The sequence below is a fragment of the Diadema antillarum genome, unplaced genomic scaffold (assembly GCF_040938485.1).
Source record: "Diadema antillarum isolate AM-2024a unplaced genomic scaffold, OU_Dant_1.0 seq00000583_RagTag, whole genome shotgun sequence".
NCBI lineage: Eukaryota > Metazoa > Echinodermata > Echinoidea > Diadematoida > Diadematidae > Diadema > Diadema antillarum.
In genome coordinates, this window is record NW_027271517.1 from 689,568 (window position 1) to 717,077 (window position 27,510).

Sequence of the window (27,510 nt, forward strand, 5' to 3'; positions counted from 1 at the left end):
TCTGACTTGCATGCCAGCAAGGTACGTCTGAAGAGAGAAACAAGAATGGTATCTGGCAAACAAATAGCAATATCGTATTATCTATGCAGGTGGGGGGAAAATCTTGTATCGAAGAATCCTCGAAGGCAGAATCCAATTTGGGGCCACGTGAACCCGCGCGCCTGGCTGCATCGACAACCTGAATCTGGAGCCATGTTTGCTACCTTCTTTAGAAGTTCATCACAGAAGTTCATCCCAAAAAGTTCACCACCACCCTACTCTGATTCCATGCCTACTGCACAGATATTATTCATTCTTGAAGACAATTTCATCAGATGCAGATGGTTTATCACTGAATTAGTCTTGAGTACACATCACAATCTCTCAAGTCACATGTAACATACATGTATAGCCACAAACACTGACTGCTCCATTTTCTGTCTAGCTATTTCTTGAACTTCACTTTTCCCTCATTCTTCCCCTCACTTTGATTGCATTTTGTCTCGTTCTGCTCATATCGGCTGCATCCCTCCCAGGGTAGGCGAGGGGAGCACCAGGCAAGCCGTCTTGGCACACTCATAAAAGTAGATTTCCTCCCCCCCCCCCCCCCTTACGTCCATCCACAAAAATAGTGTCATCCTCTTTTTGGGATGCTACCACACGAATCAAGCACACAGAAGACACTCTATACAGCCCTACATGTTCCTCAATACTTTAAAGGGGCTTGTCATCACTTCTAAATACACTAATTCCAGTCCAAATGTGTACATTCCAAGCAACGGAAAATAAAATAGACTGGATGATTTCATGATATAAACACTCTTGTTTTGATATGCAAGATATTAAGCTCCTTACATGTCTTTTATTATCATTATCATTTGCTCACTAAGTACTGATTGTAGCTTTGCTAGAGGCTTTGGCTTGCATCACATCCTATTACACTTCATAAGTTACGTTCAGACGACAAGCCTTAACCTCAAGGTTAAGCTTGCAGTTAGGGACCGTGTACACGAACTCGTAGTTAGCTAACCTCTGTTAAGAACCACGAAATATCTTATGGTTAGCGCTCTAACCACTCGTAGTTAAGCACCATGTGGACACAAAAATCAATGCACTCAAAGGGGCAGGAGTTTTCCCCCGAGGTCAAGCTTCGTCGTGGGGACGCAGTCAAAGTTAGGGGGCAAGAGCTTAACCTCGAGGTTAGGGCTTGTCGTCTAAATGTAACTAATGTACGTACACTGTAGTCAGGTCTTAGCGTTCTGTGCATCTCAAGAAATATCCTCCTTTTTATTCGGGCACTACTGTAATTTCACTGAACATAATTCTCCTTACAATGCTTGACCTTTAAAGATGGCTTCAGTCTCATGACATCACTCGTTTCTTCCACTGGACAAAGACATGTAGGTAATGCTGCGATCATTAGTGTAAATGCACTACATTCATCACAATTATGTAATAGGGTAATTGGAGTATTGCTCCCTGTGACAAAAACCGGATTATAATGTGCTCTGAAGGCAAACAAGTATAGATCATACAGGGGGAAGGGGGAGGGCCTCCCGATCATTCACAAATCACTTTCATTAAATGCCCATTAGCTGCTCGGACAAAGAATCCTTTCAGCTCCAGTCTGATTAGATCATTGAGATCATCAATCTTTTAGAGAGTTATCTCTTTACCCTCCTTTTGTCTCTCCAGGTGCCACGGTTTATGATGCTGTCTTTTTTTAATGGTAAGCGCTGATCAAGGTAATTAATTAAGCATGTGACTGTCAAGATGAGGTTGATGCACTGATGTTAATTTTCTGCCAGGTCAGCACAAATTCAACTTCATTCTGGTCTTTAATAGATTGTTGGGGGGGGGGGGGGAGGGGGAGGCAGAGAGGGTAGGGAGGGGGGAGAAAACTTATGTACGGTACCCAATGGATGCCTAGGTAGATGATTTTATACATAATACTGACATTCTTGCAATTGCACCTATAAATTGTCATATTTGCTCAAATTTTTGCTCATCTGTTGCTCAGACTGCCCCTGATTTTGTTTGGACTGGGAAGGGGGTGGGGGTGATGGGTATCTATAGATCTTAATAAGGATTCTCATTTAAGAATTATCAAGGTGCTTCCATCCTCAGTTGGAGGAGAGCTACCTGTATCACTGTAAGAGGACATTGTATGCACACAGCACGAACAGTTGCATACTCTGTTTTACATCATATATTGCCAGATGAGAGCCATTCCTCTTCAATCCAACGCATCTATTTTTGACACTTTATTGACAAAGATTTGGAATTACGATGGAGCTGACCATGCATGCACAATAATCAAGCAGGCTTCACCCCGTGGGCATCAGTGTAACTCGATTACATTGTGTGCAGAGAGGAGTAAATTGAATTGTGAAAGGAGAGGGACGGTGAGAGAGGGAGCAGGGGTTGTTTACGAGTTATTTCAATTCACAAAGTTCCCTGGAATACTATTGCAGAGCTGAACATAACTGAGAGCGAACACTTCAAATTGAATTTACACTTCTTCTTCCAAATGATATACATGTCTAAGGAAAAAAATATGAAAGACATGAATGTACATCTGATTCAGAATGCCCTTTGTTGCTGAATAAAATGGAATAAATGAGGTTTGAACCAAATTCTTTAAAGTCATTTCTTTCTTGGGTAGGTTAAGAGTTGGGGTGAGGCATGGGTTGGGGCTCATGTCATGTCATAGCATTCAGTCTGACATCACTAATTTCATTATTTTACATTCACACAGTCAAAAAGATGTAGTATACACATGTATCTTGGGAAAAACACGACACATGGCTTAAAAAGAGTATTTCAGCTACTTACGTAGGACAGATGGAAACTGACCAGGAGCTTGAAACTGAAATGCAGAGATGGTGTTCATTTCATCACATGAGCTTGATGTGTATTATGATTGTTATAACTATTATTCAATGTCATTATCACTACTATCATTGACAGCTATCATAGAAGGAATAGCAATAGAAATAGGAACAGTAATGTTTATGTTAATGTTAATGTTAATGGTAATGTTAATGTTAATGGTAATAGTAAAAGTAGTAGTAACGGTAATAGTAATGGTGATGGTAATTGTAATATAGTTAGTAATATTAACAGTCATGGTAATAGTAATAGTAAGAGTAATAGTAATGGTAATGGTAATAGTAATAGTAGTACTTGTAGCAGTTGTTGTAAAATGTACTAGTAGCAGCAGAAGTGTTGTTTAATCATCATTGGTATCATCATATCAACTTCATTAAATGGTATCACTCAAATTGAAGCTACTGGGCAGTATGGAAGATGAGAGAATATTATGAGATAAAGGACAGCAGTAGCATCTCTAGTGCAGACACAACGTCTGCCTTGGGAACTGCGGCATACACATGATAGAAACTGTCTCACACATCTCATCTCGTAACCAAATCCACCGGGACGGGAGTCCCTCGCGGAATGTGACCTTAAACGTGGGCGCCACTTCTGCCAGATTACCCGAAAGGTTAGGCAAGGACGCTCTACAACGCACAAAGGGGGAACCGGGCTTTACGGATGGGTCTTGCGTCGTGAATAACATCCATACTCAGTGTGGGCGAACCTAAAAACTGTATCACGCTTGCTCAGAGGATTTAGTAACGCATGCACAAACTTGTCGATATCTGGCTAATTTCCTGGCATAACCCATCATTTGAAGTAAAATTTAGGTACTGGTAATGTCTGAAAAAAAAAAGAAACCATTTCGATATCTAAACCAACACAACCACTAAAGATCATGGTGGAGTAATGGAAAAAATAAGCATAAACAAACTAAATCTATTGCAAACATTACGAAAATGAGGTCATCGCACTGTGATTGATTCCGCAGCAAAGCACTCGGCAGGCTTCTGCATTAAAGGACAAAGTTTGTACTTTGTAAAATGGAATGTCATCTTTGCAGACATATGTGGGATTTTCTCTCTGTACACCACTTTAAAACATCAAGTATCCCAGATCACCATACGTATCTCCCCCAAAAACAAACAAACAAACAAACAAAATAATAAAAACAAAGAGGACAAGGATAGGTCTCCTACTCAGAGAGTTTGCACTTCAGAATGATACGATGGCTCGTATTTCTATTCCGATCTTATTTGCTTGCCCTCAAAACAAAAACAAACAGATCAAATCCTTCTATCACTAAAGAACTTTAAGGTCCTGTTTATCTTTGGGAGCAGTGATTTAAAAAAAAAAAATTCAAGATACCACATTTGATGCATATATGTGAAGTCACTTGTATCACAAAACATCCTATCATAAAAGAATTTTGCAACGAAACCTAACACAAGGAGATGTCATTATTTTTCTCAATAAACCGTAACTGTAGACAGTTTAGTCTGGAAACATTTTTATTATAACCATTTTTCACATTTTGTAGATATTTATTAAGAATACTTTACATTGATTACTATAGTATACTTATTCAAATTCTTACATTGGCTGTTTCTATCCCTAACTCACATTTTAGAACTATTTTGAAGCACTAATGCTGGGTTTTTATTTTATTGGCAGATGGTAAATTATGCCTTTAAAGATCATGTTTGCACCAAGATAATGTATCAATGTGTCAGTGCAAGTGATTGGAACTGGCACAATGTGAAATGATCATGTAGCACCAAGATGTCAAGAATTCAACATCTTAATGAGATAGCCGCAGAATGAGCCATGTGACTTCACAACGCTTCAGTCATAGTCTAAGGCAGAGACCCTGCACCTCCATCTCTTCCTACGCAAAGAGTCTAGACTTTAAAGACTAACCTTTGTTATTCCCTTGCCTTTACTTTCATACTATGATCATCAGGATTTGCTCAGGATGACAACAACATACCTAAGTCTATTTCTCATCACTCAATATCTAGTCTCCATGAGTGAGTTGTACTTTGAAATGAAGCTAATTGCAGACTGGTGACTGGTTGGTGAGACTAGTTACTACAGAGCAAACACTCGTGGAATCTAAAGGAACATTCATCACTTGATTAATGGAAGTAAATAAACATATTGAATAGTGCTTAGAACTTGATTGCTTGTTCTATGGGGGAGGGGTGGGGGTGGTTTAGAGGCTTGTGCTCATGACAGTACATTTCAGCTGTGGCTACTATGTTTGATTCAAAAAGATTTCCACCAGAAATTGGATCAGTCTCATCTTCTTTAGCAACACTTTTAGTCCTTAGACTCCTTTTCCAGGACTGCTACATTTTCACTGCAACCTTCCCTTGTTTACTATCTTGCAACAGGAGAACTTCCTCAGTTCTGATTTTAAAGACCCAGAAGCGATGAGCATATAACGTATGCTTTGATGCACATAATTGCTCGTGCTGGCTAGTGCTACATTGTATTTGTGGTTTTCAAATATACATCTGTACCCCGGTCGGCAGAGAATGGATCTGACCACTCATGGAAAACCCATGCTACTGGGTATCCAAGATAAAGCGTGTCTTCTTTTACTGAAAATAAAACAAAATTTCCAGTATAAGGGGCATTACAAAAGGAGGTGAAGACTATAAATGTAGATCATGAAACCCTTACATACAGTGTACATGTACCAGAGCATGGAATTCAGTCTATACCATTACCAATCCATTGGAAATTACAGGATTTGGAAAAAATGAAAATATCAAGTAGTTCATGAGGCACTTGGTTTTCAACTCAACACTGGAAGGACTTATTAGGACTTATTAATACAGGTACTCATTCCTAAAAAATTGAATGAAGTGTTCTTGAATATACTGTAAGTGGTTTCTGCTTTAAATCTATACTGAGATCTTGCAACTCGACCACCAGCAACTTGTATGGTTCCTCCACATTTCAGAGGAAGTCAGGTAGAATGTAATATAAGTGTGTACCCGCACTTTTATCCATGAATGAAAGAGGGAAGAAAGTTAAAATTACTGGTAGTCAAACACCCCTTTACAAGGAATGCTCCAAGCACGTACTGTACATGACAGTATTTTAACAATGAGGGAGTGCATGGTGAATCTCTACTGACCACAAATCTACAGATATGTGTGAATTGGTATGATCACATTATATTACCTATACTTTCTGGGAAGTGTATGATTTGTGTAATGATCTACTGAGCAATTCCGCAGTTTAAATAGGTGGACATGACATGGATAAAAGAAATGTGCCTCTTTATCTTACTCTTTAATTTAGGTATCAACTAATGCCATGGATGTTCACCAATCATAAAGGGCTTTCAAATTCAGTAGATATTATTTTTCATATTTATTGGTTTTGCGAGATCTAAAACCATCATTTAAAATGTACATGTGGGACTGGGGATGCTGAAATTCACTTAAATGTAAATTACAGTGGGTTCCTTTGAAAATTTTTCCTCAAATTTTGCTAAAGGGTAAAAGATGAATACATTCAAACACTCCAGAAGTCATGTGACATTTTGTCAATTACTAGTACATAAGGGTGAAATCACCTGTGGAATTACTCCGTACAAATGTAGCGTTACTAACCGTAACGTTACTAATCATGCTTTTGGGGGTCTAGCTATCAAATTATTGGTCGAACTGCTAAAAATATTTGCATGAATATTTGTCATGATGCAATAACAGAAATTAATGCAACACTTTGTTTGAAGTAACTTTAATTTTTGCACACTTTTTGTTACAAGACATTGTTTTTTTGTCGTGTCCTTTTTTCGTAACGTTACAAACCAGCCCTTGTATTTGCCATAGCAATTCTAATATTTACTGGATTGTATTCATTCTTTTCTATATCATTAACCTGGGAAGGATGAACAGGTTTTTAACATGATTTTGACTTGAAATAAATAAATGGGAATTTAGTAGTAAAAATAAATATCTAAATTTGTATGTAACGTTACTAACCGCGGAATTGCCCTACTGTATTGCAGGTAGGTATGATCGCATTACACCCACACAGAATAAGTTTCACATTCGAATTTGATTTATTAGCAATTTCAGCTGGTGAATAATATTTTGAATGGTATCCTACATACAATACTTCTATAGTAAGAAAACTGTTGGACTACCGTAAAGTTCCGTGTATAAGACGCACTATTTTTTCGTCGGAAAACGTTGAAAATCGGGGGTGCGTCGTATACACGGGTACAGTCGAATCACGGAAAAAAAATCTGTCATGTACACCCAATTTTATAAGGCCAACTTGGGGCCATGTATGCCCATCGACGTTTGGAAGGTAAGCAATCACTAAAACTTGCGGATAAAAGAGCGATCTTTCAATCTGGACACACACAAAAGCTGCAAATACGAGATAAACTTACATCGGCCTTGTGCAGTAACGATGTATCAATCTGGCCATAGACAACAGCTGTAACAGCACTGCTGTACATGCTACCGATGTCAGTCTACCAAGCTACCAACAGCCAACCTAGTAGCTGGAATACGCGATGTACAGGTATCATTACTAAATTACCGATACCGTAAAACTTATCAATGTGCTAGTATCAATATGGCCATAGACAAAAGCTGTAAAATACGGAGTAGGATCGACAATTTGTCACCATAAATATGAACGATGTGTGAAGCATGCATGCATATCCATGTCGTTCGTTTGCTCTTTATTTCACGAGTGCGAAGCCAGCTAGGATACCATAGCTACACTGTAGCTAGCTAGCTAGCTAGTATGCAAGCCTTTGGCAAAGGCAGCAGCTGCAGAGAGGCTTTTGCAATGGACTCGCGTGCACACAGCGATCGGATCGAAGCGCGCTTGCCCGTTGCGCGCTGTGTGTGCAAGTCCATTGCTCTCTGTGAGCGTGTGCTGAAATTATAGCGAGCTGCCTTTTGCAAAAGGCTAGCACTGTGCATACAAGCATGGTACAAGAGACACACATGTTACTGGTAACAGTGCATGAGTGTAATTACCGTACGCACCGTACGTCTTGCCGTATGATCCCTCTGCTACACTTGTTGATGTTTTTCTTATTTTTCGTAATGAACCTTCCAGTCTGACATGCGTCAATAAGCGAGACACCCTCTGCTATGTATGACAGCAAAGATCGTACTGTACACTCATGAGTACGATATGCATGACACATGTACCATGATTGAAAGGCGAAACAATAGCAAGTGAGTACCGAGACAAGTCTCGCATTTTGCGTCTTCCATATTTTGTTGATGTCCGATGAATACCGTTCAAAAAAAATATAAAAGGAAACGAAAAATAGAGCAAATACATGCTGCATTCTAGGGAAATTTTGAGCTGAAATAATATGTATGACACACGCAATATTTGCGTGGACATTTTCGTGTTTTTTTTTTTTTTTTAATTTTAGGTCCGAAATTAGGGGTGCGTCTTATACACGGGTGCGTCTTATACACGGAACTTTACGGTATACAAAAGAAAGTTGTGTAGCAGTTGTAAAAAAAAAAAAGCAAAACAAATTGTGATATTGGATAATAGGAAATAATTTCCTGAACCATATATGTAGTACTGATCAAGATGTTTTTTGGGGAAAGTAAATTTGCATGATAAATACTTGTGAATGTCTATCTTTATTTAATCAATAATGCTACCGGTTATGCTTTGGAATTTCGGTAAATTTTACTTGTGAAAGTTTAGCCCAGTCAGATATTTCTTGCCTACCACCAGGGCAATTATGGAAAATGATGCTTGGGGGGGGGGGGGGGGAATTGTAAAAACAAAGGAGTCTTAGTGAATTATCCTCAATAAGTCATGAAGTTTATCATTCATTTTCTGCATCAAAGATTTTAGCCCCGATCTCATTCGATCCATTTCATTACATGGCATCATGAAATGGTTCATTACGTTCTCCTCTCTCTACGTCATATTAACACCACACGCGTGAAAGATGCTTTCGTGTGGTACCTGATCAGCGTCCCGTCCTTCCTCGTGGAACATTTACGCAGCTGCATGCCCAGGTTGGCAATTAAATCATATTTTGGTTGCTCAGAGAGCAGCATTATGTCTTGGGAGAGGCTTGTGGAAGGTGCATGTGTTTACCGTCGTCTATTTTGAGATGCACTCTCCCTACAAAACCCGTAATACCATAAAAAAATAATGCAGCTGTACAAAGTACATAATATACTTAAACGACTTAGGGGTTAGCTTGATGATTGGTAGACCATGAAGTTCTTTTCAAAATATCAACATGGCACTAATTGGCAACATTTTGAAATTGCAAGAACCTGCGCTATGAATTTTGGTGTAATATTTCAAAAGTATCCTATTTTAGTACATGGCTGACACTACAACTGCAATTTCTGATTGGATCTATTGATATCTTGAATTGAATAGAAACTTTGGAGGAGAAACCTTGCAACACTGTCTTTCTTATTTCAAGAACGATAATCTCTTCTTCATTTTTCTATACAACAAATAACCCCTACGGCACACTTGGATAATAAAGGGGGAAGATACATTTTAGCCCTTTGTATGCTTTGAGTGCTTATTAGTACAGAAAACCCCATAGTATTGTACACACTGTACAAAGTCCCTGGTAAAGAAAGGGTTAATCTCCACTCCACTTATATACACCACGCCTACACAGGTGGTAGAACAAATTGCTCTGCAATCTTTCGCACTTGTATTCTCACACTTCGTCACACATTTACCCCAATTTCCCAAATCCCTGAAAGCACACTTTGTGGAAGAGTTATCAGCATAATGACCAAAGGAAGATGATTGAAAGAGTTTGAATGTACGCACAGATAAATGCCATTTTCTATATATCTTTTTAAATGAGGTCATCATCACATAGACAAAAAAAAAAATGCTTTTCAATAATACTGCACTCATTATAAAACAAATATTTTTGAATATATTAGAATCATCACATACATGTCATTATTATCTTTGTTTTTTCAACAGCTCTAATCTCAAAGCCCTTATGTCTCTCTGAGAAACTCATACAACTTGTACCACACAAAACAAACAATAAAATAGAGTCTAACAAATACCTGCACTGTGTATCAGTCAGCATTTTTCCACTCTATTCAGATACACCTCTGGAGCATGCATATTACCATTAGCGTCGTACACGTAGAAGGGACTATGTACAGATTCTCACGCAATCCAGGGTATGAAAGAAAGATGTCACCCCTTGATACCCTTTTGTGAAGAGTTATATCTGATGAAATATAAAAGTGGGGAGGTGAGGAGGGCAGCGGATTCTGATTATGGTTCTTGCAGCACTGGCAGAATCAAATGCAAGTACGTACTTGAGAGTATTCTGTTGACTCGGTAAGGCCAGGGGTTCGCCCGTTTGAGTGATGGTATCAAGTTTCATTGATATCGAGGCCCAGGGGCCAGGAGTATGTGATGCATGTGATTTGCAACTGACTGGAGTAGACGCTATACCCCCCACGAGCGCATACGACGACGACGACGTAGTAATACGGCTGTGACGTCAGAAGGAGAGAGAGAGTAGCGTACGCTTGCTCTCTCTACGTCATCTCTGGATGGTTAGAGAAGGTCTATGCAGCTCTTGCGTCAACTCACAATGTGACTTTCTACACCTGCTTTGCCAGTGGAACGGGGTATCAAATGACATGTACACATTTGTTTGTGCTGTGCAACTGGGCTGCATCAATGGAAATGAATGGCGACGAGTGAAGACCAACTGTTTATACACTAAGTGATGGCTGGCAAAAAAAAAAAAATGTGTCCAGATTCTTTCTACACAGCCAGAGGAATAAACACAAGTCCTCTGTAGCAGCAGACTCTCTAGTGTAAAACATTATTAGCCCCCCTGAGAGGGAATAGCAGTTGTTCAGTCCGAAAACCCTTTTTTTTTTCAGATATACATGTACAGTTGTAGTGACAATTCCTTTGAAATATATGAAAATAGTTGAGCTAGACTCCATATGATTACTTACATAATTTCCCTTTTATTAATGACCTTCATCAATGTCATGACTGTGTGAGGCCTACACAAAATCCCATGGACTGGAAAACAAGGCAAACTGTGCATTTCAACACTGATACAAATATAGATGAGTAAGTGTTGATTTTCTTTTGGTGTAGATTATACAATGTATGACTTGAATGTTTAGGTGTTACAATACTATATTGTCATCCAAATTTGCCATGTATAGTGTCAGACTATTGGGAGAGAATAAATTGCTTAGATAAGAATAAAAAAATACACCTAACAGTGATTTTTTTTCTATTTTCTTTTTTTTTATGGAGTTGTTTTTCTAAGCACATATTCTAGCTTTTATTGACAGACTATTACATCAACTACAAAACTCTCATTCTTCCATCACATCATGCTATCATGATACAGAGAGCCCGAGTTTGTTTTTTGAGGGTTTGCTTTTTTTTTTTTTTTTTTTGAATGCTGCTTGTAAAACACCATTTCGTGGATGAAGGGGTACATCTTTACAGCCAATGCTACAGTTCTGGTTCGGGCTATCATGCTACAGACGTATGTCAAATGTAACTCAAGTTCTCACAAATTTTTCCCTGCTCAAATGAACAAAAAAAAAGAGAAAAAACTGAAAAACATATAACAAAACTAAACTTATCCAAAGCAGTTAAATGCTGAACCAAGGATAAAGCCCATTGTTGATTTTTTTTTTTTTTTTTAAATGTGGTTGAATGATTCTGTACTATTCTCTTCTTTCTTGTTTCAAAGCAAAGATATGACATGCATTTTTCGTTTGGATTACAAATGGCTTTATGCAGTTTGCACTGCTAACTTCACACAATATCTGTTTGTTTAGTGAGGCTCTTGGGGTCAACATAGGCAAGGTCAGTGGTGCAAGGTACAATCTTATGAATGCCTTTCTATAGCAGATGATATCCAAATGAATACCAGTCGTAAAATCACACTACTACAATACAAACTCCTTGTGTCATGCCAAAGGTGTGTGATAAAAACTTGTCTTGCATTTATAATGCATTTTATGTCTACAGTATATTGGAAATCAAAGTACAGTTTTAATGGTGTTTGACTTTTTACTCATACAGAATGGCCTTTATGGCCATCATTAGGCAGGACAACATTATACTACATCTCAGGATATAATGGCATCTGATAATATGGGAATATTACTGTATGTTACCCTGAAACCAAAAGATCAGCTATCATATTGTCAAATTCCATGTAGGTGTCTATGCCACACAAGGCATGAAAAGAAAGCTATAGATGCAATATCACTGATCACCACCAATTTTGCTGATCAGCACAACACCATAAAGGAGATTAATATCTGATGCTGCCCTTTAAAACATTAGTCATGAGTGACTGCCCCTGTTCACATGCAAACACTGCAAATTATGGAAAGCTAACAAAATGAGAATTAACAACATTTCTCAGATCACATCCATACTATCATCTTGCCTTCTGAATAAAAATATCTATTTAATAACTAAACCTCCTTGCACGACTAGCAAGAACTTTTCGCAGCATGAATTTTTTGTGAATTGCCATTGGCATGCAATGCATACATTGCAGACAAGAACTTTTGGGTGCATTTTGATTTGGAGAATCTTGGCTCTCGCAAAAGTCACAAAATTAAAATGCACGCAAAATTTTCTTGTTTAACAGTCACTGAAATTTTTTTTTTTCAATGTGACGAAGTAATCTATAAAAGCAAAGTACAAAGAAATACATTGTACGTGACTCTTTTCAGCAAGCCTTATACTCAGATAGGCTACCAGAAATACTACTTGACCATTTGAAGACCTTATATGGCAATAGTTGAGAGTGGGAATAAAACAATTCCGAGATACCCCGGCCCTAGTATCGTATTTCACCGTCTGTAGATCATCGGACAAGTGAGTGATCCCCCTGGAGATGACACCCCCTCCCACTACCCCTCTCCCACCCCTATCTTTAGGTGAACAGAGTGCCACTAATTGTAGAAACATTGCTTCTTTTTTTTTTGAGGGGTGGGGGAGGGGGCTGTAGGGGAGATGAGCCGGCTGTCTTCTGCTATGACCATGAATGACCTGCTCTTTATACCTAGTCCATGGTATTTTTGAATAGTGGTGATAGGAGGGGGATAAAATCTTGGGTTTAATTCAATCAGCAAGATGTTCTTGATGCTCCTGGGAAGGTTACTGTAAAATATGATATATTCGCGGTATGAAAATTTTGCGAATTCGAGACAACAGCCTTTCTCGCAGCATGAAATTTTCGCGAATTGCCACTACACATATTGTGCAGGCAAGAACTTTTGCGCACATTTTAATTTTGCGAATGTTGGCGCTCGCAAAATTCACAAAATGAAAATGCACGTGAACACTTCTTGTTTAACAGTATGCTAATAAGCTGTATGCCACTTTTGAGTTTATACCTGGCTTTTAATACCCATACATTTTGTAGTTTGTTGGCTTTTTTTTTTTTTTTTTGATGAAATCATATTTGTGAAAAGTGAGGTAGGCATGACAAAATCAAATACGTGTAGATGGCCATGTAAGGACATTGTTTTTAATTAAGCATTCTTTAATTTTCTATATCAATGGGACAGTGAAATGAATTTGAATAATCTTTGTACCAAAGATTCTCTTGAGCATATATCTACACATATACTGAGAGGATGAATGCAAATTGTCACATGTGATGTCAGGTGTGATTTTTTCAAAGCATAGCATGCACTCATCCCTTGGGCATTTATCCTACCACGGAGCTACAAACGTAGCTCCATGATCCTACTGAGTATTTAAGAAGGCACCAATGTTTGCACGTGAGCGTGGTTCTCTATTTCTTTTCCTTTCTGTCTCTTTCTTATTTCTTATCCAGGACATGAGTATGATACGTGATGCAAGTGTTTGATGTTGTGTCATAAAAGCTGGCATGATGCCCTGAGAAAGATCATATAAACACTCAGACATTGTTTGGAATATATAAATCTCAGACAATGTTAATGCACACAAAATGACTACAATGAATGTTACCTCAGTCATTGATGTAACCTTCACCTATGCATGATGTCTCGGTGCACAAGTACAGCCATTATTCAAGTGCACACGTTATCTATCACTTCTCAATCTCGATGCACACGGGTGGAGAATCTCCTTTCATCTTCTTTTACCTAGATGTGACTGGAATGTTTACGCCACCAGGCTTTTAGTTTTTTTCCCCTGAGAATACAATGACAATGTATGCAAAGTGTATGTTTCCTCATGGCTTACCAAGCATAAAAATCTACTTGCTGACTTCTGACTACCCAATATGAAGCAAAATATTATAACATTGCAGTGTACCTGAGACAGTTTGGCTTTTAGAAATATTCATGGGCAAACTTTTCACCAGAACATCACTAACACAGTTTCTGGCAGTCCCCATAGTACTATAGATCATACATTGGTATATGAACATACACTTACCAATAACTGTGTATACAGCTGTTCATTTTACAGTCTTCAGAATTTGGGACACACTTGACTTAAAATTCCTGTAAAACATGATATTTTCGTGCCATGAAATTTTCAGGAACTGGAGCTGATGGCCTTTTTTGCGGCATGAAATTTTGACAAGAACTTTCATATGAATTTTAATTTCGCGAATCTTGGCTCTCCCGAAATTTTCCGAAATCAAAATGCGTGCGAACATCCCTCGCTATACAGTAATGGCACTGTAAACATTGTCACTGTGAACATTGTCAATGCTACTTTCTAAATTGTCTGTACATATTATCTTTAAAATTATACCAGAGCTATAAAAGCAGTGCTCAGTATAATTCCATGAGCAATGTGGGACCTTGGTTTTTAATAGACAACATAATAAAACAGGTACATGTACAGCTTTGTATTACAAATCATCATCATCATGAAATGTATGATTTCGAGGATTTCTCTTTTCTTTTTTTCTCTCTCTCTACAGGCAAGCTTGAGAACAATATGACTGTATACAGTATATATACTGTGTCTCACACCAACACATCAAAACATAACATTACCAAGGAATGATCATCTAGACACAATACATGCAATCATCTAAAAAATATGACAGGTGGGCTTGGAATGAGCTGTAAAACTCCATCTTTAAATCCCAACTAAGACTTGCTTAGAACTTCCAATCAAAGTACACGTAAGAACTTTGGATGTACATGTATCTAATCATGGGACATTTACCAATTGCTCAAACAAAGTCAGTCCAAAGATGAAAATGCACACACGGCCATATTTGCCACCATGCACCCATAAAATATTATAATGCGTCAGCAAATCCTGTTGAAAACCCTGAAGATCAAGGGGAAAAAGAAAATGCTTCTTAATATTACCGGTATGTCTTTTTAAAACCCACATTCATCAGTGATTTGAACAGCAACGTGTCAAACCTGGCAGGACAGTACAACCCCCATATTGCATGCCAGAACTTCTACTTTCCTCTGTTGAACAATAATTTCAGTTTGGAGAGTAATACAGTGCACTCCCATTATAAAGAACACAGTTATAACGAAAGTCTGGATACAACGAAGTATAATGCCTTTGGCGACACTTCATGGCTGAGACATAAAAACTCACGGTCCCCAAATTATCTGTATTATCTTCATGCAAGTTATCATTATTATTATTTATTATTTTTATTTTTTTTTGGCTGCAACAAAATTTTGATATAAAGAAAGAAAACTGGGTCCCAAGGACTTCATTATGATAGGAGTAGCTTGTAATGGTGGCACACACACACATGCACACATATGTACACAATTTTTATGCATTAATAGCTGGAAGCTTGCGTCAAAAATTGTTTCACAACATTAAGAGGTTTCCTTTAAGAATGATAACCTAAGATTGAAACAATAGTTTTTAAACTCAAAACAGTAAGTCACTGTGTGGAATGCTGTTCAATGATCTACATTGTAGCACTTGGCACTTTCACACATGGTCCCAATATAAATTACTTGTATAACCATATTTATAAATGAACAAAATCGTGAGAAAAAAACCCTCCTAAAAATACCAAAAGAACTGTTTCTACAAAATCGCTAATTCTAATTTTCCCAGAGAATCAGTCCAAATTGATCAATAATGAAAGGTGAGACTCACCTTAGGATTACTTTGTTTTACTCTGTTTTAGGATATCTCAGTCATATTTCAAAACCAATTTTCATCAAATAACCTTTGAATTCCTCTAAGAATTTTTTGATTTTTTACATTTCATGAAGTGGTTTCTTAGTATCTCACAAAATGCTAAAAGCAGAATCCTCACCTCACCTGATACTATACCATCCCTTTAACACATCTAGCAAATAAAATGAAGTGTCTGGATAAACTGACTATCACTCATTTAAAATAAAATAAAAACAAAATAACAAATAAAAAACCTGAAGAGGGCTCATTCATGCACATACAAACAAAAGAAAATACAGTTGAACCTCTATTATCCGGCCTCCCTTTATCCGGATCTCTCTATTATACGGACGCACTCGCCGTGATTTTTGTTTAAAAATAATTACGGGAGGAAAGAGGGATTCCCAACTCCTTGAGAACTCCTACCCAAACACACATGAATTACATATTGTACTTCCAATATGATTAACATACATTACATCAAATTTCCTTCCAAATTGCTTACCTTCAGACATTTCAACATCCCTAAACATCCCCAAATGTAACAATGAAAAGGTTACAGTATACACATTACTACATGTGGTACTACAATGGGCTACATCAGTACATGTGTATGTGTATATGTACATGTATAAAGCATTGAGTCTCCCGTATCCGGCCAAATCCCTTATCCGGATGAGCCCCGGTCCCGACTTGTCCGGATACGAGAGGTTCAACTGTACAATCAACACCAATACAGTACCCCTCAATAGCTTTCTCTCTCATACACACAGACACTTCGACTATTGAGACATGCACGTTGCAGTGTATGTACTACACACAGACATACACACAGTAAAGTTGCTGGCACATTCCAACGTACAGCTGAGCACCTAGTCATAGCACCTTGTAGTGTAAAAGTGCTACTATGCACTAATAACATGTGGTCTTGCAAAGTCCACGTGGTTGGGTGACTCTCGGAAGCTCTGCCCATAACTGTCCTCTGGGCTGCTTTGAATGATTTTATCCATTTGTGTATTACAGAGCTACAACTGTACTCTCTCATATCAGTATCTCACTGTAAAGTCATTACAATACATCCCATAGGCCTCCAGCTTCACAGTGAATCTGTCCATAGCTTTCACTTGCCAAATACTTTATGTTCTGAAGGAAAGTGCAACTTTGTGTACAGCAGGCCTACCTGTATAAAGTACGCAACTTCAACTTTACAATATATCATCCCTGTCTGCAATAAAAACACATATCAAGACAATAAAATAACACATGACTACAAATTTGCTCTTTTGATATGACTACTTTCACTCTCTTTTCTCTAATTTTTTTTTCAGCTGTTGCTTTGTTTTGTTTTTCTCCCCCCTCCCTTTTCTCTACAAGCACAGGGCAACTGTTAATCTGGTTTTACAATTAAGAGTCTTACAGGTCCCTGTAAAGAGCATACATTTGTAATAATATCTGTACCTGCAAAATTGTTGATATTGCTAGAAATACTGGCCTGTACTGTGCCCCCTGCGGGCGGCGCACGGTATAGAACAGAAGCAATCAATATATTGTTATCTAAATTCAAGGCGTGACTAATTTATCAATACAACACACTGCACCAAATGCTCAGGAGCCCTGAAGTACACATTGTAGCTCCTTTTCTTTACAACAGTGACAAAGAAATCCAGCCCATAAGCAAGCACAGTAGGCCTACATGTACACTAGGCCTACATGATCACTGCGGTTCTGACTCTTGCTGGACTGCTACTACAATTTGTAGGCTGCGTGATATGACCTACAGCTGTACTTTTCTATTGTCTATGAGCGTGTTTCTACTGAGAGCACCTCACATCCCTGGCATCGCCACGAATTTTGTCCAACGCAGCACCTCGTATTTTACGACCACTCGAGCTGTTTCTACTGAGCGATAAAATACGAGGTGATGCAAAGGTGACGTGCAAATGCGGCGATTCCGGAAGTCAGGTATTTTTAAGTCACAGATTTGGGTCCCGCGCGCACTGCCTGTTAATACGATCCGAACCCTGCCTGCTTTGCTACAACTGCGTCGGCTATTTTTTGATAAGCCATTTCTCTTCGTCTTTCCATCCAATATACCCCGAACTACTGCCACTGACTGATGAGAAATCGTTGGAGATCAAGGGTCCAGTTGAGATTTTCTCAAGGCTGCGACTTACTAATGTGGTACTCTCGCGATTCGAGACAATATAAAATGAAATAACGCGGTGTAAAATCAAGTAAGTGATGAGGGCTTAGTAATGCAATAAGTTAGGCTGTTAATCACGCGAACAAGAGACGATGAATGCCACAATTCACATGTAACGTAACGTATAGGGCCTAAGATAACACACACACAAGCAAGTTGGTACCAACAAAGCATGATGCGAACACGGTCGCTGTGTGTACGCACGTATTTTGTACACGTGTGCGATGAACCGATTGAAAAGCGCGGGGAGAAATTCTAGACGTCCGATACACCACGAATTTCGCAACCCGGTGTGTTTCTACTGAGAATCGTCCTTCACGTCACCACGCATCGACCACCTCAATAGATGGACGACGGAGCACCTCGCATCAGCCGGCATCGGCCACTACCAGATCTGTTTAGAGGAAAAATTCAAGGTGTCACCACGCATCGGCCGGTATCGGCCGGCATCGGCCGGTATCACCACACATCGGCTGGCATCACCTCGAATTTTCGTCGCTCAGTAGAAACACGCTCCATGTCACAAAAAGGTTGTGGCACTTTACAATACTACAGATTACTGTATACTCCATATATTTTGCTGTGGTTTATATTTTCTAAGGCAATTTTCTTCTTTCTTCACAATTCAACTGTTGCAAATTGACACTGCACCATGTGCTGTGATGCATTGCCTCCCGTAACACTTATCTGGTGTAAAGTGAAATATAATTTCCAAAGTTTGATATAACCAAGTTAACATCTTAGAAAGGGCCTACACTCACAGTATTCTAATTTCAGCAGTACTTCTCTATTGCAAAATAACCACAAGTTTGACTTCTGTCAGTTCTGATAATAAATGCTGGCATAATACATGGTGGACACATTAAATCTTACACATTAAAGTATTTATTGGTGAGAATATCCCACAGCTACCTAACCTTTACTCTGTAACTTTGTTGCAGAGTTACTGCGTAACATGAAGTGTAGGGCCTACTGTATAAGATCATCTCACACATTCATTACGGTAGCTAAGAATAGAAAGCGAAAACTCAATTACAATGTAAGAGAAAACACACAACACCAGTGCTTTTAAAATCCCTCTTATTTCTAAAACACAACAGCTCATGCGTTCTACCAGCAGGTTTTTTGTCTTCAGCATTGTGTTGCACTCACTTCATAGAGGGTAGACTCAAAGTAACTTTTTATGCGTAATCTCTCAACACATTGTTGGGGGGCAAGAAGAGGTCTTCTCACACACACAAGAGAAAAGAAATGGATCCATTTTTTTTTTCCTCCAGCACATGGTCTCTGGGTGAACCCTGAGTCGTGCGGAAACTGCCTATTTAAAGGACGAAGACTTGAGAAGAGGGAACCACGTGGTGTTTGCCCTGGATCCTCCTCCCAGCAAACAGCCCGCTGGAATGGCTGGGCAAACCCGTTTCCATGACAAAGGGGTCACGGCGACAGTCTACTCTGGTCTGGAAGGAGTGTGTCACAAAACTTTGTCACCGCTTCCCATGCACTCTGCCAGAACTTCCCGACATAATTCGAAAATAGCAGCATGGCCTTTCAGTTTTTCAAAATGCCAGTCAAACAGCACGGCTATGTGTCACAAGTTTGACAGTAAGTTACTGATATTACATGCACTAGCCTGCAATGTATGCTGCTATTAGACTGACTATGTATTGAGCTCTGATCAATTCCTACAGGGCAAGACACATGCTAGTTACTCAGTTTCCCTAGAAGAACAAAGCTACATAAAATACTTTCTACAGGCAGTGGCAGTACAAGCACAAAGTACAGAGTTCTTTCCGACAGGGTGAGTCTGACGAAAGGAAAGACAGCTGCCAAGTCGCGGTGACACACACGACTGCAAGTCTCGCTAACCGTTTTAAACCCCTGGAAGTATCAGAGATCCCCAATTTTTAAAAGGGAAGTGTCCCTGTACGGTACCAACTACGATGTGTGAATTCGGCAAATGCAGGAAGATTACAAGTGGTGAAATAGTCAGTGAAATTAACTTGAGAGAAATGGGACAATCTATTCAAGAGTATGAATACATTTTTGAAATTTTCATTTTTTAAAATATCATATGTGCCATTCTGCCAGGATGGGAGCTCCACGAAAATTTATGACGTCATTCTACGCACATACTACAACTGTACCCAAAGAAAATATTAAAGAAATTTAATTTAAAGGACAAGTTCACCTTCATAAACATAAGGATTGAGAAAATGTAGCAATATTAGTAGAACACATCATTGAAAGTTTGAGGAAAATCGGTCAATTTGTTCAAAAGTTATGAATTTTTGAAGTTTTTGTGCAGTAACTGCTGGATGAGAAGACTACTGCAGTGCACGATGTCATATGCATACAACAATATAAGGAAAATAAAAAGAGAATTTCACAAAATTTCATCTTTTGAAAAAAGTACACATTCCCTTGACTCGTTACCGACATATGTCATGGGTAATATTATTCCCCCTACCTTTAGAAAGAGGCAAGTCAAATGCTCTTTTATTATGCGAAAAAAATGAAAATATGTTGAATTTTCTTTACATTTTCTTTATACTGTTGTACTCATATGACATCACAAGCTGTAGTAGTCTCCTCGTCCAGCAGTTCCAACACAAAAATTTTAAAAATTCATAACTTTTGCATCGATTGTCCAATTTTCCTCAAACTTTCACTGATGTGTTCTACTAATATTGCTGCATTTTTCAATCCTTATGTTTATGAAGGTGAACTTGTCCTTTAAAATCTACTTATTAGGGTATCGAAAGGCATTTAACCTAACTTTTCAGAAGGCACAGAGAATAAAGTCGGCCAAATTGTCTACGAGATACATGTAATTGTCATTCACATTCATACACTAAACATTTCAAATTTGACCCTGACCTTCAATGCATGAACTGAGTGACCTCCCCTATATTGGAAAGAGTGGCTTATACTGTACATGTAGTATTGTCCTGTCATGAATGATTATTGTGTGAAATTGGATTGAATTAATATAAGATCAAGAGACTTCAGGACACAGCTAAACCAGGCACCAGCTTGAACAAAAGTTCCTCTCTGATAACTCTTACTATGGAAAAAATATAAAGGGCTTAAACTACCCTCTATCAGTCTCACAATGTACAACTTGTAGAATCAAAAAGAAATTTTTAACACAAACTATTTCTACTTTATGATATCCTGTGTGCAAATCAACCTGAACAGTACCAGCTCAGAAAAACAACACACCAACAAATGAACAAAACAAAGCAAACAAATTAAGTTGTCTACTTGGCACATGAAAACATATTATGGATCTATGTACAGTGTAACTGTTAACTGTTACGATCTCGTGGAGACGAGTAGGGATCACATGGGAAAAGTTATGTAACCACTGCTTGGCTGTTGATTCACTGAAGTCTGCTCCCCGCCCCCATCCCTCACAGTTTCCTTGAACCACTTCCACTTTTATCTGATCTTATACAAAGGGTCAACCTGGTCACATGTAGGCTTCATCCCGTGTGTCCTTGTCCAGTTGTCCAGCCCTTGGTCACTGGAGGATTCACTTCCTCACAATGGCGGAAAAATTGATTTCTGAACGAGGCCAGCTCCTAACGGCACGCTTTCGGAGAAATCAATACGCGTGAACTTTTGAAAGGATCTCTGTCCACGTTCTCCAAACACTACAAGTGTACATGTATGTATCTTTCCATTCTTTCAGTTGAGTGAACATAAAATAGTTGTAAATGTTTGATTTAAGATATAACCTGAACATCTTCAGATTCAAGGCATATTGAACATCAGATCTTCTGGAAGGAGTCAACCCAGAAGTTGCTCATATAAGCTCCTAAATATAAAACTTTATTTGCTGCAATTGTGTCATAAACAGGGATAATTCTGTGTTGATATAGCCCAAATTTCCCCAAGCAATATTTCACTGAAAACAGATATTTTTCTATTTAATATTTGCAGGGATACAAACAGTAAAGATGATCTACAATATTCCTATGATTTGACATTGATGTAAAGTACTCATGTACACGTGTACACTGTATTTCCATTTGAACAGTGGGAGACCGTACAATAACAAATCTTCCAGCCTGACATTCATTCTTCCAAGAAAATTGTGGGAGAAAGAGTAGAGTTTGTCAACACCTCCACAGCTGTGGTCTACACATCTAATGCTTTTCATGTCATCAATAGTCACACAATCTACTAAAGTAGCCTACTTAACTCCATCATTACCACTTGCAGCCTGCTCATGTGCAATGTCAGTGGAGTCTGGATGTGGTGGGATACAGAGGATTAATGGGAAGGGGTTAGGTGACAAACTTTCTTCCCGTCTGAGTGAATCCCACTCAAGCGATTCCCGATGATTGCCGGTCGAGAGTTGCACTGAATAACATGTGCCACCACAGCATTGTCGCTTGCTACTTTATGCAGTACCGGTAATCTCAGAAAGCAGCTCATGGATGAAGCTACAATTGTACACTGGATAGGGAAAGGTCATTTCTGCTTTATAGATCATGAGTGTCACATGGTGTAAGAATTGTGTTTAATATAAAACACCTCTGTGTGCAGTAGAAAAGAAATTTATGTATTTTAGTAGCACAAGTAGAGAAGTCTGTTTCACATATTGCCGTACCATAGTTGAGCCCAAGCTGTGCAATTCCTAATGGCAGGCAGGGAAGCCTCTTCAAGACATGTGCAAACACTTGGAAAAGTGTTTAATAGCCTCTGGTGTTGGCCTCTGGAAAGTAATAGCAAAGGCATTAATACCTGCAGTGTTGTCTGCTGGTGTCTAGGCAGATCAGTTCTAGTTTTTAGATAAAAAGAGAACTCGAAGGTCTGTACAGATTGCACTGGGCCCACTGATTATACCCTAGGACTGTGTACTTAGAACTGTGATTGTGCCTTTGGTAAATCTAATAAGCAGTGTGATTACAGGCTATTGATACTCTGGTACATTGTAGAAGATGAAATCCAGGTACAATGATACAGATAATATCAAAGGTCAAGAAGATAACTCTTCGTTCTACACAGTTTCACTGGTGTTATATGCATGCACTTGAGGGTCAACAGGCCCTTGAGATCACAGACATTGCCTTGCAATGGGAGGGGGCGAGGGGTGCCGACATATCTTTTTTGAAATCTGGAACACTAGTATATGCTTTGTTAAAAGGAAAGCAGAGCTGAGTGAGCCATGCTAGTGACAAGGATATAGGCCTACAATATGTACAAGGCAGGTCTGCACGGCTTTTTCACCTGGATTCTTATTATGATGTCAAAGATATTGTATGACCACAAAGGATGAACTACTCACTGAGTACCCTAGTAGGCCTATATGTTTAAACCAACTTCTTCCACTTACTCCTCCCCCCACCCTCCTCCAAAAAAAAAGAAAAAAAGAAAAGAGACAAAGAGAGAGAGAGAAAAAAAAATGTGTCTCCAAAGTAACCAAGCCTAGCATAACATGTTTCAAAATGACTTTGAGTACTATCATCTGAACAGAAATGTGCTTTTGGCTAAAACTCATTCAAGATCACATTTGTTTTTATATTATTATTTTTTATTTATTTATTTATTTATTTATTTATTTATTTATTTATTTATTTATTCATTTATTTATTTATCTATCTTTATTTTTTCCCCGGGGGGGGGGGGGGGGGGGGGGGGGGAAGATAGGTGTTTCCATCTCCATAATAACAACAGTTATATGCATTCATTATCTGCCCAAATCTCCCCGGAAGCTGTTTAGAAACACCATATGCACCTACTATCAGTCAGGAAATAGAAAGGCCGGGAAGATAAGCGGCAATGCCAATCACCAGGTAGTGGAAAGTTCAGTGACCTCTGCACCACACAAACGACTCCATATTACAGAAGAACCATAAGTTACAAATTGCTTGTTGTTATCATGAATGCTGACACTGTTGTGCAGCAAATGAATGGAAAAGTACAATGCTGAGCTTGTTTCTACCGGTAGTGTGTTTCTCTGTATGATTTGGCAGTGCTATTGTACAAGGTGGCAGTACCCGAACTGTAGCTTCAAACTGCATAGTATAGTATTCTGTGGGCATGAATTTCAGAACACAGGATTTTGTGCTTGAATTTGTAAATGAGAAAAAAATTGAATTCATGCAGATTCTACTAACTAGTACTTACCTTACCCTCACCATGCTGATTGGGCAGAAACCCGCAACAGCCAACCCTAGACTGTTAGTGTTATACAAATAAAAGAGTGTTCATGTTCAGTGTATTGATCGCATTAGAACACTGCTGTGCATACACACTATCAAGGGCATGTACATTGTATACACACGCTGGTAGACTTTGCTAGTGTATGCTGATTTTTATGATCTGATAGAGCCTCAACTGCTGCTGTACAGTAACTGGTACGAGACTGAATCTACAGATATGTGTACAACTTCCCACTTTGTCAGTGCAGCTTGACTGAAAATCTTTGGAAGTATTAATTATCAAACATGAGACATTTGGTATGACTTCTGCACGAGTATGACACGGTAGATTTGCTAGCATGGTTATCTGTATCTGTATCTGTATGGTTTAGTCAGCAAAATGTCCAGGAAGACACATCCACGCTAACTTGTAGAGGAGCACTACGTGTGGACAGAGCGCAACTATTGAAATTGCATCAAATTTTCCTTGAATAGGGACAATGATGGACATTGAACCACTGCGTTGGGGAGTTGGTTCCAGTCTTTAACAGTCGTTATGAAGAAGGAATCCCGGAAAACTGTAGCTCTGTGTCGTTGTTGGATGAATTTTTGATTAAAATTACTGTACCTCTGGTGTCACGTGCGTTGGGTTGAACGTAATTATACAGGGGGACATTGACTAGACCGTTTTTCATTTTGTACAACATGCAAAGCCTCTGATGCTTTCTCCTTGTCTGGAGCGATGGTTTGTGATAAGTGGGAAGTGACCGGATTTTGGAGGCCGGCCGAAAATTGGGGTTTTTACTCTATGTCTGCCTGGTTCTACGCATACTAAACTGTCACTGCTAGCAGGCCTCACATTAATTTAAATTAATGTTAGGCCTAGATGTAACAAAGATCGATAATTGACATGTATTTATTATTTTTAGTATGATTATTGTTGTCAGAATTATAATAAAATCAAACAGTTCTAAACTAAACAGTAACAATGAAGGACATGTGCACTGTGTTGCTACAATAGGATTTTACTCTAGCATACTGCCCATACAAAGTAACATATTCATAATCATTAAAACAAAGCTATTTCAGAGAATTTTATGAATTTGACTAACAAAGTTAGTTATTTTGTACTAATTGTAGGCCTATTTCAACATTAGGGTCTAGATCTATCTTTAAGTACAAACTTTAGTTTAGAAATTGAAGATGATGGACGACAGTGCCGCATCATCATGATTTTGAATGATCGATGTATGATGATCATCCATCATGCTTCTCGTTCTCTCCTCTTCTTCCGTGAGAGTGACCACAATCAATTTGGTGATTATTCTGTCACTTTAATATTCTTGTCACATGCTCTTTACGTTACTTTACTTACAGTACAATGTACTTTACACCGTCTTTACTTTAATCCATCATCGAAAAAATTTTTTTTCCCCCTCTGGTTGGCATACTCGTGAAATAGGCCCCAACACTGCGTGTCCGTACTAATACTAGTACTACGGCTGCTCGCCTATTTATACTCGTGAATTCAGCCCCACCGTGTGGCGTTCATCGGTAGGTAAGCACGGCGGTGGGGCTTCCTTCCACAGTATAATACTCGTGAATGCGGCCCCACCAAACGGCGTTTACGCGAGATTGCTACAGCGGTGGGGCCGATTTCCACAGCATTATATTTGTCTTCAACTTTTTATTCTCTGAAGGCCTCCCTAATGTCCCTCGACTAATTTAACGGCCAGTTTAACCATAAATACAACCCTACCTAACCCTAAACCCTAACCCTAACCCTATTATTTAGGATCTACCCTTGCTTGCTAACGCACGGGAGCACGCGCACTGCGGTGGGGCCTATTTCACGATTTTGCCCTCTGGTTTTACTTTATTTATCTTTTTCGGGGGGGGGGGGGAGGGGGCCGGGGGTGGGGGTCGTCAATCCTAGTACTACTGTACTACCCTGGCCCTGCTGAGTGAAGAGTCAATGACATTATGAAACACCGGCAAAAGATGGGTCTGCATAGGTTTACTGATGTTCCGCGGAGACTTCGTGTGGCTCATGGAAACCCCTACGGAGGAGGGTCGCCGTAAAAGTAAAAATATGATAAAACCTCCTCCGGACAGACGAATTTTTCCTGTCTTGTGAATCACTTGATGGCTATGCCCACTTGATCACTCCAGTACAGCAGTAGATCCTCTAGATTATAGTTAAATTATGCCGCAGAGGTAGGGTTTTACTCCGAAATACTCGTAAGTCGTACGATGACATTCAGTTGACTTACCACGGCACTAAGCAGTTAGGCGATGTATAGACCGACCGACCGTGCTACGTCCTCTACTCGGTGTGTACGTGTGGTGGGTGTTGCAGCGATGATTTCAGTAATCGCACCTCAAATCAGAATTCCACAATGAATTATCTCATAAGAATCCTTTGGACCAGAGCTTTCTAACGTTTCTACGTTTCCCTCTCGAAGTGTGAGTCGGGTTCAGATCTTTTCGGGAGCTAGCTAGCCGTGGAGTCAGGCCAGCGCAGGCAATGCTTCGCACATGCTACATGCGTAATTTCACATGTTACATATCATTCGTAATTTATTCGCCGGGTCGATTCAGTAGCTGCTTGCCGCATGCGCGTGCATGAACACGCACGTTACGCACATACACGGAGTACTCGTACCAGAGCATAATACATAGTACATTTTTTGCTACGCACGTGTAATAGCGCAGTTGAGAACGCCCTCTATGTTCAATATACCCTAATAAGGTAGCATCGTAACCCTAAATGGAATATGCGTGTAGACGTCTCCTCCAAATACGGTAAAACTATTCCCTTATTTAGTCAGTGACCTGCGCACACCCCCTTATGCAAACATATTGCCTTGAATGTCATGAACCCACCGGTCTCGCTGTGATGAAAATCTCGCACTGAGTTTCGTCAGCTGGGTCGACGAGTAATTTTCCATGGATGTGTGGTACACTAGCATTGAAAATGTTTCTGTTCTACCTTATTTTCAAACCAGTGGCTCTTGCAGCAGAACTTACGCTTGTAATCATCACCACTTGCAGATGAAAAAACAAAAAACAAGCTTTAGTGCTTCAAAAATAGTTCTTAAATGTGAATTAGGGATAGAAATAATGAATATGTAAATATAAAATATGTGAACAGGAGTT

General features: G+C 39.1%; 1 protein-coding gene across 1 annotated transcript in view; it reads right to left on the reverse strand.

The window, feature by feature from the left end:
* LOC139735518 (clustered mitochondria protein homolog) overlaps positions 1-26,885 on the reverse strand; it is a 92,183-nt gene extending 65,298 nt beyond the window's left edge. Inside the window, exon 1 of the mRNA XM_071646275.1 lies at positions 26,625-26,885. The gene's annotated coding sequence lies outside the window, so the exon portion shown is untranslated. The remainder of the gene's footprint in view (positions 1-26,624) is intronic.
* Between the last annotated feature and the right edge of the window lie 625 nt (positions 26,886-27,510).